Raw genomic sequence first — 15,814 nt, 5'->3', positions numbered from 1 at the left:
ACGATGCTTCAGAGCCAAAGCAGTATGCAGTAGAAGTATATTTGTGGAGCATATTCCTCGCTAAGAGGGAGTGTTGATTTGGGATAGCATTGGATGTGCTCTAGTCCTCAAATTTTGCAGGGAGGCTTGAGCACATGTATTCCAAAGAATCTAGAAATTGTTTTTGGAAATTCCACCTAGAAGTGATTTTATTAAAATTACTAATATTTTTTAGTGGGGTTCCTAAGTCTAAATTTAGGAAAATTAAAATATCATTGGGTATCAATCTAATCAGGGGTGAAACTTCTAGAGAAGGCCATGGATCAGGCAAAAATGATTTGAGCCTTTGATTATGATTTAATCTAGGTCGTTGGTTGCCTAATTGGAAGATATAAGAAGGGGCTTGAGGGTCATTTGGAAAATGCACTAGGCAGATATTCAGTTGCCCAAGTAAAATTGATTTTCTGATTGGGCGAAGTTTAGCAAGAGAAAATTTATTTATAGGAATTGTTGTAGGTGGAGGAGAGATAGAGAGGGTTTAGCATCAGTCAGGGAGACAGGGACGAAGACGCAGAGCAATAGAAGGGACAACGTTGGGTGGGTTGACACTGGGAAAGGCAGCATTGGTTTGAGTGATGCAGACATTGCGTAGGATAGTCTAGAGGCCAGAGAAAGTGACATTGGGCAAGCCATAGAGACACAGAGGGTGGAAGAACCTCTCTCTTGGGTCAGATACTTGTTCAAGAATGTCTATAAATATTTCTCAGAAAACCTTGTTCTATACTGCTGGGTGTAATTTGTACATGTTGATTTTTTGCTAAAGAATTATAAAACCCTCATCTACTGCACCGGTTTTCCGACATTGGGTTTTTCTGAGGACAATTGTCCAAAAATAACCATGTCATTGTGTTTGTATATGTGCCAAAATTTTACTTACATCTTCTTTTTGCAATGTTTTAATTATGAAGGCTGCAGTAGAATATGTTTCAATATTTTCGCTAAGAATAGAGTAGATAACTTATTTATGAAGTAATAAGTAGAAGAAATCATATTAATCATTATAGTAGGATTTCCATGTTAGAAATTCTCATAGTGATATCTTGTGGGTATCTTACAGGACATATACATCATTTACGTGATATCATAACCCTGACCATTTATACATATAGAACCATTACAGGGAAAAATATAAGTATTGTTACAAGTCAATGCTTCTGGTGTTTGTTGAATGCACTCATTGGATCCATCACAATTATTATTTTTCTTTTGCTTATTGTTCAATATGTTCTAAAGTTGTCCAACATTCCTAATCTATTAATGGCACTAGTGAAATTGATGGTTCACTAGGAGACACTTGTTCCTCTTTGGGATTCTTTTCCTAAATTTTGAACCCCAACTAGTTGTTGATGAGATGAGTTTCTTTGCCATTTGGACCAAGTCTCTCCACATCAATTTCTTTACCTTTTTCCGTGTAGAGTTTTGTCACAGATAATGGTTTAGGATTGTAATTTATGCTCCCTTGTCTTCCCTTGTAACAATCCCTACTTCCCATGTCTTATATGTTTGTTTATTTTTTATCCCTTTTGGTAAGTTTTCCCTTGTTTATTTATGGTTTATGTCTTGCAATTTAGTTGAGATCTTTGTGCAAGGGTATAAGTCTTTTTCCTACACAACATGCATGTCTAATGGTCATCTCTAAGTTCATTATAGAGAACATGTTGAACATGACCTCATTCTTGATTTCGGATCTAATGTTTTCTAGATAACTTTAAGATAAGGTAATTTTTGTAATGTCCCTTAATGACCACAAAATAGGTCAATGGGACTAAAGGATACATGTAGTGTTAATAAAATGTGGGAGTGAAAAAGAAAATCCTATATAATGAGAGAAAAAAATGAGAAAATTGAGAGTACAACTTTGAGCTAACAATAGAATCGAGCATTGGAGACAAGAGTACAGGCCTAGCCCACTCTTTCCACCGAATCCTCCCACCAATTCATGCCCAAAGTGCCCATGACAAGTAAGGAAAATTACTCAACTATACTAATGAAAAGTCATACCTTCAGGGTCAAGAGGCCCACCTTCAAACATACGATCATAACAAGTGGGCGAGGGACCACTTGGCTAGCTCAAGTGGCGGAGATAATGCCACATCGAGCTATCTAGTGGCTGTAAGGGGCTGCTGGTTACCGACCGAGGACCATATAGGAGAAAAAAAATTCTCCTATATATACTATAATACTACCCACAGGTGGTGAGTAACAGGGCTGAAAGTGTTGTATTTTGTAGGGCCGAATTGTCTAAAATATGAGCCTACGCAGAAATCACTGAACATCTACTACACAACCATAAAGTGCAGGGAAATTTTGTGGGAGTTTTTTTTCTGAAAAATATATTTGGAGGAGTTGTTGTAGGGCTTGAAGGAGATTTTCTAGGAATTGATTTGGCTTCCTACAATGGGATTCTTTCTACAGGGCATTTTTCCAACCTGTTAGAGCAACACACTTCTTGGGGGTCGCCGGGGCACATTGGATTCAACCCAAACGCTTTCTGGGTTTTTCTGGGTTTGGTGAGAGTAGTCCAGGCTTAATTTTGAAAATTTTTCTAGGCAATATTTATGGTTGAAATCAATGTTCCAATTAGCAGTTAGTAGTAGAAATCACTAGGAAAGGGCACAGTTCACTTTGGGACTATTTCCACCACTTGGGTTCGTGAGGTATTTCTGGGTTTTGTCGGAGTTGGTGTGGAGAGCCTACATTTTTGTAGAATTTTTGGAGTATATCTAAGGGCCAAAATCTCTGTGCACCTATAACAACAACGACAATAATTTTTTGGGTTAGTGCAAAGGTTTTTTGGTGGAGTCATTCCAGCACTTGGGCATCACAATTCCAACCTCGGTTTTGTCTAGCTTGCTGTAGCAAGTCTAGGTTCCTCTTTCCATACTCCTTTGTACCCCATTTTTCTCAAAAACAAATAAAATGGCCTAGACTTTTGGTGCATTTCCTCTAATGTTTTGATTTACTGTGTATGTGTTGAATTTCCTAGTTGTTGCTATAGTGCATGCTTTTGCTATTCACATAATATTTCCATTAGGAATATTATATAAACACTAATATTTTTGGACAAATATCCCTGGAAAAAGCTCAGTGTGGCGAAATCTAGTGCTGCGGATGAGTATTTTTATTATGCTTGAACACTTCTGTAATTGAAAATTATTACAACTGTTTGCCATATATTTGCAAACCTCTGGAAAATTATATTTCTTCACTTCTGCTAGTTGATATAGCCTCCTAGAAGCAACTCGACCAACCCCTTTGATTCAATTTGGCTTCCCTCTGGCACTCTAAACTGATCGAAACGTGAGACCTTGGCTAACTTAGCCTCTCTGGCAATTTGCGCTGGTTGGGAAATAAACTCGGCGCCCTCTGGAAATTCGATCTTCACTGGAAAACTCAGTTTCTCCTATGTAAATTGATCACTATGGAAAATTCCTTCTTGTTGTAGCAATGTGACCTCTGTTGTGTGTGGAGCATGATTGTTCAGAGGTCTTTGTTTCAGCCGGATGTATACCCCAGGATGTTTTGTACACCCCTCCACGCGGGGGGGTGCGGGGGGGACTTGTCCCCCCCCCGGGGATCCGGGCGCGCCCATCCCCCCCGGCTGGGGGGTTCGGGGGCCAGTGGTTCCCCGACGGGGGCTCGGGGGCAGCGCCCCCAAAGCCAAAAATAAATGTAAAAATGCCTTGTAAAAGTATAGTAATTTCTAGTCAATCTGGGCCGTTCATTAGGCGGATGATCTGACAGTAGAACTTATGTTTAGTTTAGGGTTTTTTGCCCTAGAAGGCAACCCCTCTCTTTGTATGAGGGTATTATATTTGAGGCTGTGTGATAGATGTGTATTCAATGTGAGTGAGAAATAGAGAGGTGAGACTGTGAGAGAAAACAAAGGATATTACATCGGATTTGCTGTAGGTTGTGTTTCTTCATTTTGCTGGATAATAGAAAGGAAGGACTGGCTGTTCGGGGTGGACGTAGCCCAAACTGGGTGAACCACGTATATCTGTGTCTCTCTTGTTTTGTGCGTTTTCTGTGTTTATATTTCTGCAATATTTTATGTGTTCCATTGCTCCGTAATATATAATTTTCTAATAACCTCTCTATGTCAATTCACATTGTTGGGAAAATCGACCTATTTGCAGATAAAATCGATCTCCCTCTATCACTAATAAACTGGAAATCACTATGAAGAATCTTCTTCGGCAACTTTGTCTTCAATCACTACTGATCTCAATCTGTTGGTGCCCTCATGCTATCACTGCGCCCTTTTCTCCCACTGCAAATCTATCTCGAATGTGTTCTCTAAATTCCCATCAATCGCCTCTTATAATCTCTCATTAAGAAACCAATGACCGCGATCTAACTTTAATCAATGGCTAAGATCATCTTGACTTCTAAAAATGTATTTTCTAGAAGTAATTAGAGGAAAATTAATTTGCCTCAATTAATACCGATTAATTAACCCATTTCCCTAAATTAGACTAAGGAAAATACTTAAATTGGTTCATTAATTCTAATTAAGACATTTTTCCTTAGAAACGTTTTCTGGGTATTGGAGAAAATTAATCCAGTGTGTTCCTTAGTCTCATAGACACCATATGAAACTGGAACACTTGTCCAAACTACACAAACTAACATATACTTGCTTAGACATGTCTGAAAATATGTTCTCTCATGTAATTTGCTTCATCCCATTTACTAATATAGAGTCCCATGTTTGAAAATATGTTCTCTCATGTGAGTTGCTTCATGCCAAATACAAGAAAATAAGTCTTGATGATATGGAGAAAATTCAAGTCATGTTACACTGTTAAGTTTGTCTCATAAATTGAGTATTTAAGGTGCATGACTATTTAAGAATGATAGGTGGCATATAAGTTGGGTAGTTTAAAAATAGATGTGAGGCATGTGAAAATTCCTAAACTGGAATTCCTACCGCAGCAACTAATGATATTTCTCCTACTTGTTAGATGAACATGAACAAGTTATTTGTAGTTTCCTATGATAAATATTGAAATACATACACTACAACCTTCACTTAATTAATTTATATGTGGAAACAACAGACTGAGCAAAAAAGAAAATACAACACAATAACACCGTTATTTTTGGACAAATATCCCCGGAAAACCCAATGTGGGAAAACTGGTGCAGCAGATCTGAGGGTTTATTATTATTAAGAAGTAGCAAATTTTGAATGCATCTCTGAATACTGGTGAGCTCCAGTATTGTAGCAATGATGCTGAAACTCCTGGGACTCCCTTCTTTACTTTTATCAACCCGGTAGTTCGTAACAAACTTGGAAGCGACGGTGCTATATGCACAAGTACTAGCTCTTGCCGCAGGCTATCACTTGATCAGTTGGCACAAGTCCGCTAGGAGCTTAAGCCAACTTCTATGAGATTTTTAGAAGAAGATTTTAATTGTGATGGATGAAAGCTTACTCAAAGGAGGCTAGTCTACTTGCAGAAAGAAGTTGAAAGCTGAAAAGGAACGCAAACCCTAACAAACCCTAGTTTTACCGACTAGCCCTACTGGTGCAAGAAAAGAGTTGAAAGCGGTGGAACTGGATTCCATTGACTCCTGGAAAGGTAAAATGCATGTGACTAAGCTACTTCAGAAGAGAAATATGGAAAAACCATCGTTTTGCATTTTTGCGTAATTTTGCATAATTATTATGCATGTGCTTTAACTATTTTTGACTGTGCAGAGGTTGATTGGCGAAAGGAAATGGAGTGGGTGCTTGCAGGTGGTTGGGAAGGTGAGAAGAGGGCCTAAGGGGTCCCTAGAATCCTTCCAGAGAGTTTCATAGTGATCAGATCTCGAAAAACTGCTCATGTGAACTTCTACAGGAAGCCTGCAGGGGTTCTCTAGGATGTTCTACAGGAAGTTTTACAGGAAGATCCGAAAGAGGATTTTGGAGGGTTGATGGTGGAAAAACGGTGGGAAAGTGGAAATGGAGGATGGATGAGGATGTGAAGGGGTCTAGGACCTAGTAAATAAAGCTAAGGAGTGATGAAGATGGTTGGATTTGTTAAGGATGGAGGGAGCAATGTTGCACAAAAATGTAGAAATTAAGTCAAATTGGAAAAGTGTGGCAAATGAAGGGAAGGAATCTGGAATTAGGGGTTGGAGCAGGTGGTATGATGGAGGAAGGATAGACAAGGAGGTAGTACAGATGCTCTGCACACTATTTCTCAAAACTGGTCAAAGAAAGACTAGAAAAACCAGAGATCTAGCTATTTTGACCTACTTTGACCTACAAACTAGAAATATGGTGAACAATAGTTTATTGGCAGGAAATCATGCAAGATAACTTATCGAAACTAAGCAAGAATAGATCTAAACATGAAATTACAACCGGTATGAACTTTTCCAACTAAAAATCTAACACTAGCAATTGCATGAAGAGGCAAAAATAGTGTTTTTGTGGCAGCAAGTATGCCTAGGTCTCAGCTCATGGTCCCAAGGAGGGAGAGATGAGATCAAGGATTTCTTGGTTTCCTTTTTACAGGTATTTTCGTTTACCAAACTATCAAATCAGCCTGAAGCATGAAAAGCTATTTCAATCATCAAAAATGACATAAGTAACAAAGAAATATTTTAATCTAAATAGCAGAATTTATTCTATGAATGCAGCAAAGACACATAAAAATACATGAAGGAGGTACTAGCACTTGGTTTGGGCCCAACCCCAAGAGCTACAACCTCCTAAGAAATATTAGAGCTGGTGCAAAGCTGGATTCGTCTTTATTGATCAAAACATAATAGTTACATCCCAAAAACTGTCTACAAGAAAAAGCTCGAAAATGTGTTGATACAGGGCTGCACTAAAGTGCGAAAATATACTAACAAAATGACTAGCCTACTGACTAAAATCTAACTACAATATGAATAAAATCTGACTAACTAAATTGAGGCCCTAAGCCTTCTTATTTATACAAATTTAAGACCCCAACAGTCCTCCTAAACTTTAGGAACTTGGCTACCAAAACTTGCAGTTAATAGAAATCCTACTTGACTTGCTTGGCTGCCCCTTGTGCTCTGAGTTTTTGATGGAGAATTCGAGGTAAGGGCTCATAAATCAAGGGGACACCTTCTTACAAATCCTCTTCCTTGTTTTTCCGTGAATTTGGCTACCAAGTGCTCATTAAACCTTTCATTTTGTCTCAAAATTGACCAAAATCTGCATAAAGCACACATTAGACTTTTTGGCATAATGAATAACCCAATTCACTCTATTAACATAAATATAATAAAAAACATGGAATAAACTAATGAGAATGGTGGATTAAGTCGAATTAGGAGGCTAAATGAGCCCATATAATTACCCATTTTTGGGGCTCATCATCACCCCCCTACTGAAGGTGTTGCTCATCCTTTGAGTAACTAATCTATCTCTTCATTCTTGATGGCCTTGGTGGCCTCCCTATCATCCCAAGCTTCTGAAGTGGTCTGCTCATGTGTGCTATAAAATTCTGCCTTCTTGTCCATGTCCTTCCACTGCTCCTCCTATTCTGCATGTTTGAATTCTTGTGCTTTTCCTGGCCTTAAAATACATGGAGGCCTGCCTTTTTCTTTTTCCTTTTTGTTTTGTAGGTGTGCTTAATGCAGCAAGCACAATTGTTGCCTCCTTTACCAAGATTTCAGGGGATTTCTCTTTCTGCTATTCTTTTCCTTCACTTCCTGTAGAAATCTCTATGCCCCCTGTTTCTGCTTGTGTCCCTGATATCGTAGGGTGTGCATATTCTTCCTTTCTTTCTCTTCTTTTGTCTTCTCTGCCTCTGTTAGCTTTGCTTCCTCACGCTCTATTTTGGTTTTCTTCTCATCTTGTTTAGTTTCTACCTTCTGTGCTTTAGTCTTTTTCTTTTCTGTTTTGGGTCTTCCTTCTCATCTTCTATTTTGATTTCCTCCTCCGTTTCAAGTTCTTCTTTCTCCATTTTTGTCTTTTCCTATTTTTCTATTTCCTCTTCATCTTCCCCTGCCATATTTCTAAAAATCTCCCTATCATGATGTGTAGTGACTACTGGAAATGTTCAGGTGAGGAGGGAGGAAACAAACTTTCAAAACCGGAAATAGAGAAATGGCTGAGGTTTGTCTTTCTGGAATCAGGAATTTCTCATGTTCTTCTTTTTCACAACATCAATTTGCAATTTTTTCTTCAAACTATTTCCAACTTGAATTTGCTTCTCAGTTTTTGAGAAAAATCAATACTTTTGACAGAACAGAGAATATTTATAACACAGTGTTTTTTCTTCAGAGAGTGGACAGTCTTGCAAATTTGGTTTTTCACAAGTTGGCTTCTATGGTTGCATCCCTTTTTTCAGAAGAATGTGAGAAAGAAAAAGGCATATTTTGGATGCAGAGCAGAAAAATGGAGAGACTATGTAGAACTCAGAGAAGGAGAAAAACACAAGTAGACTTTTAAGCTTCACATTCCTTTCCTTGAACCCAATATTGTGTTTTTAATCCTCCACCTTATATAAATATAGCATATCCAGAGCAGTTTCCCGAGCCTACCTCTTTTCAAGCTCAAATTTTGATAAAAATCTCAAATTTTCTAGCTGCAGAACTGCTCTCTGCCCTTCCTGTAGAAATCTTCTTGTAGACAGTGTTCCTGTAGAATGAAACTGTGCTTCCTGTAGAGCCCGATAGGTGGGATATTTTCAAAAAAACAGGCAGAAATCTGGCGGAGGACGACTGGTTAGCTACTTTGGAAGTGGTAGATGCGTACTCCAGTCGAGAACGTCATGAAGGCACAGTGAACAAGAGTGGTGAATGCGTTAACTGAGATGTCTTTTAACTGATGGTGTGATTCGTGGTGGGGAGATGAGGTGGCCAGATGTACGTTGGCCCCATGAAGACTGTAGTGCTGTTATGAAACTGTATGCTACTTGCCCGTAATCACTTCCATCAATTACGTTGGAGTTTAAACAGCCACCACTGCCTGTTTTCAGTTTTCTTCCGGAGATGGCTGAGCAGACGTGCCGATTACACCCACTGAGCATTGTTTGAACTAGACGAGGCACTGTCTGAATTGGATGAGGGTGGCCAGTTAGCTGGCCACTAATATTGTTTAATCACAACCATCTCATTGTCCACATAGTTCTTAAATTACATTCATGCAACAAAGGAACGAGTTTAGTCACGTACCTAGAAGTCGAATGTGTTTGCTGTGATGTGTTGTGGCCTTTCCTTTTGCTGCATACCTTTGTTTCTGTGGATGCATGTTGGTTTGGTTTTTGATACATGGTTATTTTTCTTGTGCAGGTATCCTCTGGCTAGATCTAAGCTGCATGAGTCTATTTCAATGTTTAGATTTGCACCCTCATGCTGCTGATGCTGTATTTTTGCAGGACAGCGACTTGTTTTGTCCATAGCTCCCAAACGATAGACCAGATTGACCTAAAAAATTTTGAGCATGTTTCTATCATTTTTATGCATCTCCTATAGCAAAATTGTGGTCAATGGATGCACATATTTCGAGAAAAACGGAAAATTGCTGAAGGTGACAGAGGTCAATTTCTTGGAAACTGTGAACTGGAATTGGCTGAAATTGCTTGGGCAGGCTACTATCACCCATATGCATCTCCCCATGAAATAGGTTTTGAAATGGATGCACAGATATGGAGAAAATGCAAAAATGGCTGAAGGTGATGGACGTTGATTTCTTGGAAACCGTGCACTGGAATTAGTTGAAATTGCTCGGGCATGTTGCCATCATCCCTATACAACTCCCCATAAAATAGTTTTTTAAATGGATGCATGGTTTTCAAGTTAGGGAAAAAAAGAATTCTGCTCTATGTATTTTTGTATCAGAACATTCTGCAGTTTTTGCACAGTAAGGAAAAAATGAGCTTGGGTTGTAATGCAGACTTGGGTCTCGGCTAATGAGGAATCTAGAGAGAGGGTAACATGTATGGTGAGTGAAAAATTGTTGCTTGATTTTTCATTAAGGAGTTTTTGCTGGTAGTATGAAGAAAACAGGATTTCTGTGTGTGACTATGCAGGAACATAAAAAAATGAGTGCAATGGAGATGTACGGAGATGGAAAAAGGTGACATATGGCGATGGATGGAAGAAGAGATGTTTACAGGCCTCATGGACAGATTCCCAACCTTTGGGTCCTCTTTGGAGATCAATTTTGGCTTGTTAACATGTTCTACAGGATCTTCCTGTAGAAGACACAAATCTTCCTGTAGAAGGTGAAATCTTAGTCCGAATGAGACCAAATCTTAAGAAAGGGTAGTGGTCATGGAGGAATGGATTGTGAGGGATGCTTGCAGCGTGGTGTTGATCTCTGTCTTTGTCTTGTGCAATCCTCCTAACCTGCAATGTCCTTCCTGCAACCCGCAATTATTCAATAGAAATTAGGTTTCTTTTTCTTTTTCTCTTTTCTTCTTTCTTTTTTCTCTTTTTTTTTTTGAAAACAACTAGGGCACCTCATGGAGGTTTTCAATCAATGAGCCAATCTGAGGCGTCTCTGAGGAGGTTTTCACCTTAGATTTTTATTTTCCTCTTATTTTAATTTTTTTTTTCTTTTTTCTTTTTTTCCTACCCTACCCTACTTGAAAAACAAAATCATTTTCAAGTATAAGAATACTTCCAATGGAGCCATGTGCACATCGCGATTAGAGACAAAATGATGTGGAGGCTTGAAATGCATGCTTTGACAGGTATCCGGATTTCAGAGACCAAATGATTTGACTTTGAAGGGATCAAACATAGTTGAGGAAGAGAGTACTACTGCAACTTAGTGACCATTTGGAACCATATCTCAATATAGCTATGATATTCTTGGCCCTTTTGCTAATCTGGATCATTCTTCATGTCACCTTCTACCATGACCTTCTCATCTTCCTCTTTTTGCTGATTTTTCTCTTGAATACATGGAGGATTTGATGGTAACCATGAGGGAACTCTCTCAATCTCTGATTCTGTTGTCTTTTCTTTATCAAGTGCAGCCCATGGTCTTTTCTCTCCTCTTTTGCATCTTCTTCAGTTGGTTTTGGTCCTTCAATGACATCAATATAATCTCTTTCTTGCAATATTCTTCTTGAGCTCTGGTGAATATCGTTGAGCTCAAAAGGAGTTGTTTGGAAATGTTGTGCCTCAACATTGTAATTGGTTTGAGCTACTCCAATGTGCAGGTTTGGAAATGGTGGTATGGGTAGTTGAGTACGGGTGTATATTTGAGATGGATGTGGATGGGGTTGTGGTTGAGCAGGTGGTTTCCCACTATATACATGCCGAGCCTGCCCATTATTTGGGTTCGAGTTTGGTTGAGCAGGCATATGGGGCTACCTTGGTGGAGCAGGAGGTGATGGTTGCGGTTGAGTAGGTGGTGGAGGAAAAGGAGCGGGAGGAGAGTTGTACTGGGGCCTCCACCCCTGATGAGGTGCATTCCACTGAGGCTGTGGCTGAGCATAGGGGTGAAATGGATGAGTAGCTAGTTGAGCATGATATTGAGATGGATATGACCAAGGAGGGGGTGTGGACCAGGAAGGATGAGCAAGGGGACCCCAAGAAGGCATGGAAGTGGCTTGATAGGGGTTGCAATAAGTCTGGGATGTCCTTTGCATTCCCTGCTGGCAAGGTATGGGTCCATGTGGCCTCATTTGGTTCATATAATAAAGTGGTTCAGTGGCTCCTTTGGCCCTCTGATATGCAGCTTTAATTCTAGGCAAGGAAGGGCACTGGTTCGTAGGATGGTATTTTTCACAGACAAAACACACTTCTATAGAGTGCAATGGACATTCGTTCCTAGGATGCTTTCTAGTGCACCTAGGACAAAAGATGGCCAAAACCCTCTCTGCTTCCTCTCGATATCGTTTGATATGCATGGCAAGCATCTGCCTCACCTCGCTTTTGCAATCTTCCCACAGGTCTTCAATTTCTCCTTCAATGGATGAGTTGGAAGAAAAGGTACTACTCCTAACATTTCTATTTTTAGCCATTTTCTCCAGACGAATGTTTTTTTCGTCTTCTCCCCCATAGGTTCTTCAAAATATGTCTTGCTGTCCACCTAGGGGTTCTTCTTAATCACAACCATCGAAGAAGAGAGAAGGTTGGCTGTGTGAAGCAGTGGGGGTGTTGGGCAAACATTTTTCTGAATTATCTCTACTCGTATAAGGCATGAAAGGAAATATTTTTGGTTGATTTTTGTTTCTTTTTTTCTGCTTGTACCTGCAAAAACTAAAATAGATTGAACTGCAACTAACTAAAATCTATCTTGTTGAAATGAAAATGCAGAATTGAAATGAAAGCAGGAAAGGACTAATCTATGTTGCAGAAATGAAATGCTAAGCTACGCTTGCAGAATTGAAATGCTAATCTATGCTTGCAGAATTGAAATGAAAGTAGGAAATGTCTAATCTACTTTTGTGGAAATGAAATTACAGAATGAAAATGAAACAACTACTCTACTCTTGTTGAAATAAACTACTTAGCAGAAGGTTGTAGTAGAAAATGGAAGAAAAGTAGCAATCACTAATACTCTGACGCTTCCCTAGCAATGAAACCAAAAATATGGTGAGCTCCAATATTGCAGCAATGATGCTACAACTCTTGGGACTCCCTTCTTTACTTTTATCAACCCAGTAGTTCGTAACAAACTTGGAAGCGGCGGTGCTATATGCACAAGTACTAGTTCTTGCCACATGCTGTCACTTGATCAACTGGCACAAGTCCGCTAGGAGCTTAAGCCAACTTCTATGAGATCTTTAGAAGAAGATTTTAATTGTGATCAATGAAAGCTAAATCAAAGGAGGCTAGTCTACTTGTAGAAAGAAGCTGAAAGTTGAAAAGGAATGCAAGCCCTAGCAAACCCTAGTTTTACTGACTAGCCCTACTGGTGCAAGAAAAGAGATGAAAGTGGTGGAACTGGATTCCATTGACTCTTGGAAAGGTAAAATGCGTGTGATTAAGCTACTTCGGAAGAGAAATATGGAAAAAACATCTTTTTGCATTTTTGAGTAATTTTACAGAATTATTATGCATGTGCTTTAACTATTTTTTATTGTGCAGAGGTTGATTGGCGAAAGGAAATGGAGTGGCTGCTTGTAGGAGGTTGGGAAGGTGAGAAGAAGGCCTAAGGTGTCCCTAGCATCCTTCTAGAGAGTTTCACAGTGATCAAATCTCGAAAAATTTCTCATGTGAACTTCTACAGGAAGTCTGCAGGGGTTCTCCAGGATGTTCTACAAGAAGTTCTACAGGAAGATCCGAAAGAGGATTTTAGAGGGTTGATGGTGGAAAAACGGTGGGAAAGTGGAAATGGAGGATGGATGAGGATTTTAAGGGGTCCATGACCTGGTAAATGAAGCTAAGGAGTGATGAAGATGGTTGGACTTGTTCAAGGATGGAGGGAGCAATGTTGCACAAAAATGTAGAAATTAGGTCAAATTGGAAAAGTGTGGCAAATGAAGGGAAGGAATCTAGAATTAGGGGTTGGAGCAGGTGGTATGATGGAGGAAGGATATACATGGAGGTATTATGAATGCTCTGCACACTATTTCTCAAAACTGATCGAAGAAAGACTAGAAAAACCATAGATCTAGCTATTTTGACCTACTTTGACCTACAAACTAGAAATATGATGAACAACAGTTTATTGGCAGGAAATCATGCAATATAACTTATGGAAACTAAACAAGAACAGATCTAAACATGAAAGTACAACTGGTATCATCTTTTCCAACTAAAAATCTAATACTAGCAATTGCATGAAGAGGAAAAAACTGTGTTTTTGTGGTAGCAAGTATGCCTTGGTCTCATCTCATGGTCCCAAGGAGGGAGAGTTAATATCAAGGATTTCTTGGTGGCATTTTTGTAGTTCTTTTCCTTTACCAAACCATCAAATCAACCTAAAGCATGAAAAACTATTTCAATCATCAAAAATGACCTAAGTAACAAAGCAAGATTTTAATCTAAATAGCAGAATTTATTCTATGAATGCAACAAAGTCACATAAAAGTACACAATGGAGGTACTAGCACTTGGGTTGGGCCCAATCCCAAGAGCTACAGCCTCCTAATAAAGATTAGAGCTGGTGCAAAGCTGGATTCATCTTTATTGATAAAAAAATAATAGTTACATCCCAAAAACTGTCTACAAGAAAAAGCTCGAAAATGTGCTGATACAGGGCCGCAATAAAGTGTAAAAATAGACTAACAAAATGACTAACCTACTGACTAAAATCTAACTAAAATCTGACTAACCGAACTGAGGCCCTAAGCCTTCTTATTTATACAAATTGAGGACCCCAACAGTCCTCCTAAACTTTAGGAACTCGGCTGCCAAAACTTGCAGTTAACATCAGTCCTACTTGACTTGCTTGGTTGCCCATTGTGCTGTGAGCTTTTGATGGAGAATTCGAGGTAATGGCTCATAAATGAAGGGGACACCTTCCTAAAAATCCTTTCCCTTATTCTTCCATGAATTTGGCTACCAAGTGCTCATTAAGCCTTTGATTTTGTCTCAAAATTGACAAGAAATCTGCATAAAGCACACATTAGACTTTTTGGCATAATGACTAACCCAATTCACTCTATTAACATAAATATAATAAAAAAAATGCAATAAACTAATGAGAATGGTGGATTAAGTTGAATTAGGAAGTTAAATGAGCCCATATAATTACCTATTTCTGGGGCTCATCAAATACCTCAAGGGTTATTTAGTTACAAAGAGAGAAATACTGACATACTTACTTCACACAATCACTGAGAAAAATCTCGGCTGATCTAGTCACTGGATGAGGTGCCTTTGGCAGTCCCTGCGCTACCTCTACGTAGTCCTCACACAGTCCCAGTGTTAGCCCCTCTAGGCAATGTGTCACCCAGCCAGTTGATCGATTTGCTGCCTAGAGGCACTACTGTCAGCCTCCCGATCTCCCACCCCAACTCTCAGCTTCTAAAACTGACTCTGCTGCAAAATTTTAGACTCTCTCACCCTCTACGCTGCCTCTGCATGGACCTATGTCAAGCTCTGCATGAGAGATGCTGGATCTCTCTCTGTTGATGATTCTCTAGCTGAGAAAATTGCTCTCTCTCTGGATGCTATCTCTGCCCCTCAACTGCAAGAAATCTACTCTATCAAAATTTCCTCCTGAGAACTTCTCACTTTAGAAATTCGATCTCTTGTCTCTCGGTGTGTTTTCCAAATGACCCTCAAGCTTCCTTAAATAATCTTATCATTGAAATTCAATGAACTAGATTAAAAGTTAATCAATGGCTAAGATCATTTTAGCTCGATCCTCATCTTCTTCTAGACGTTACACACACAATTAGATTAATACCCATTAGTATTTGTAATTTCCTAAGTTTAGACTTAGGGGCCCATTAAAAAAAATTAATTATTTTAATAAAATTGTTTATGGATGGAATTTCCCAAAATGATTTTTGGGTTTGTTGGAATACATGTGGCCAAGCCTCCCTGCAAAATTTGAGGCCTAGAGCACATCTGATGCTACCCCAAATAAACACTCCATCTTAGCAAGGAGTGTGCTCTAGCAATATACGCTACTGCATACTACTCTGAGTCTGAAGCATCGTCCTTTGCATTGCTGATGTCTGACATGTTGTCCACCAACTACTGTTGCAACTGTACTAATGCTGACACTACCACTATCAACATTGCATCTATACTACAACTCCCTTTCAAGTGTTGCATCTATGTTGCTGCTAGCACTGCCACTGCCCATTGCCATTGCACTACAAACTATTGCTGCTTCTCCATCAGCAATGGAAAAAATCCAAAATTACTAAACTAACTGTGTTCA

The sequence above is a fragment of the Pinus tabuliformis genome, chromosome 3_1 (genome assembly GCF_031772625.1).
Source record: "Pinus tabuliformis cultivar Carrire ecotype Pingquan chromosome 3_1, CPIR1, whole genome shotgun sequence".
Taxonomy (NCBI): domain Eukaryota; kingdom Viridiplantae; phylum Streptophyta; class Pinopsida; order Pinales; family Pinaceae; genus Pinus; species Pinus tabuliformis.
Note: the sequence above shows the minus strand (reverse complement) of the source record.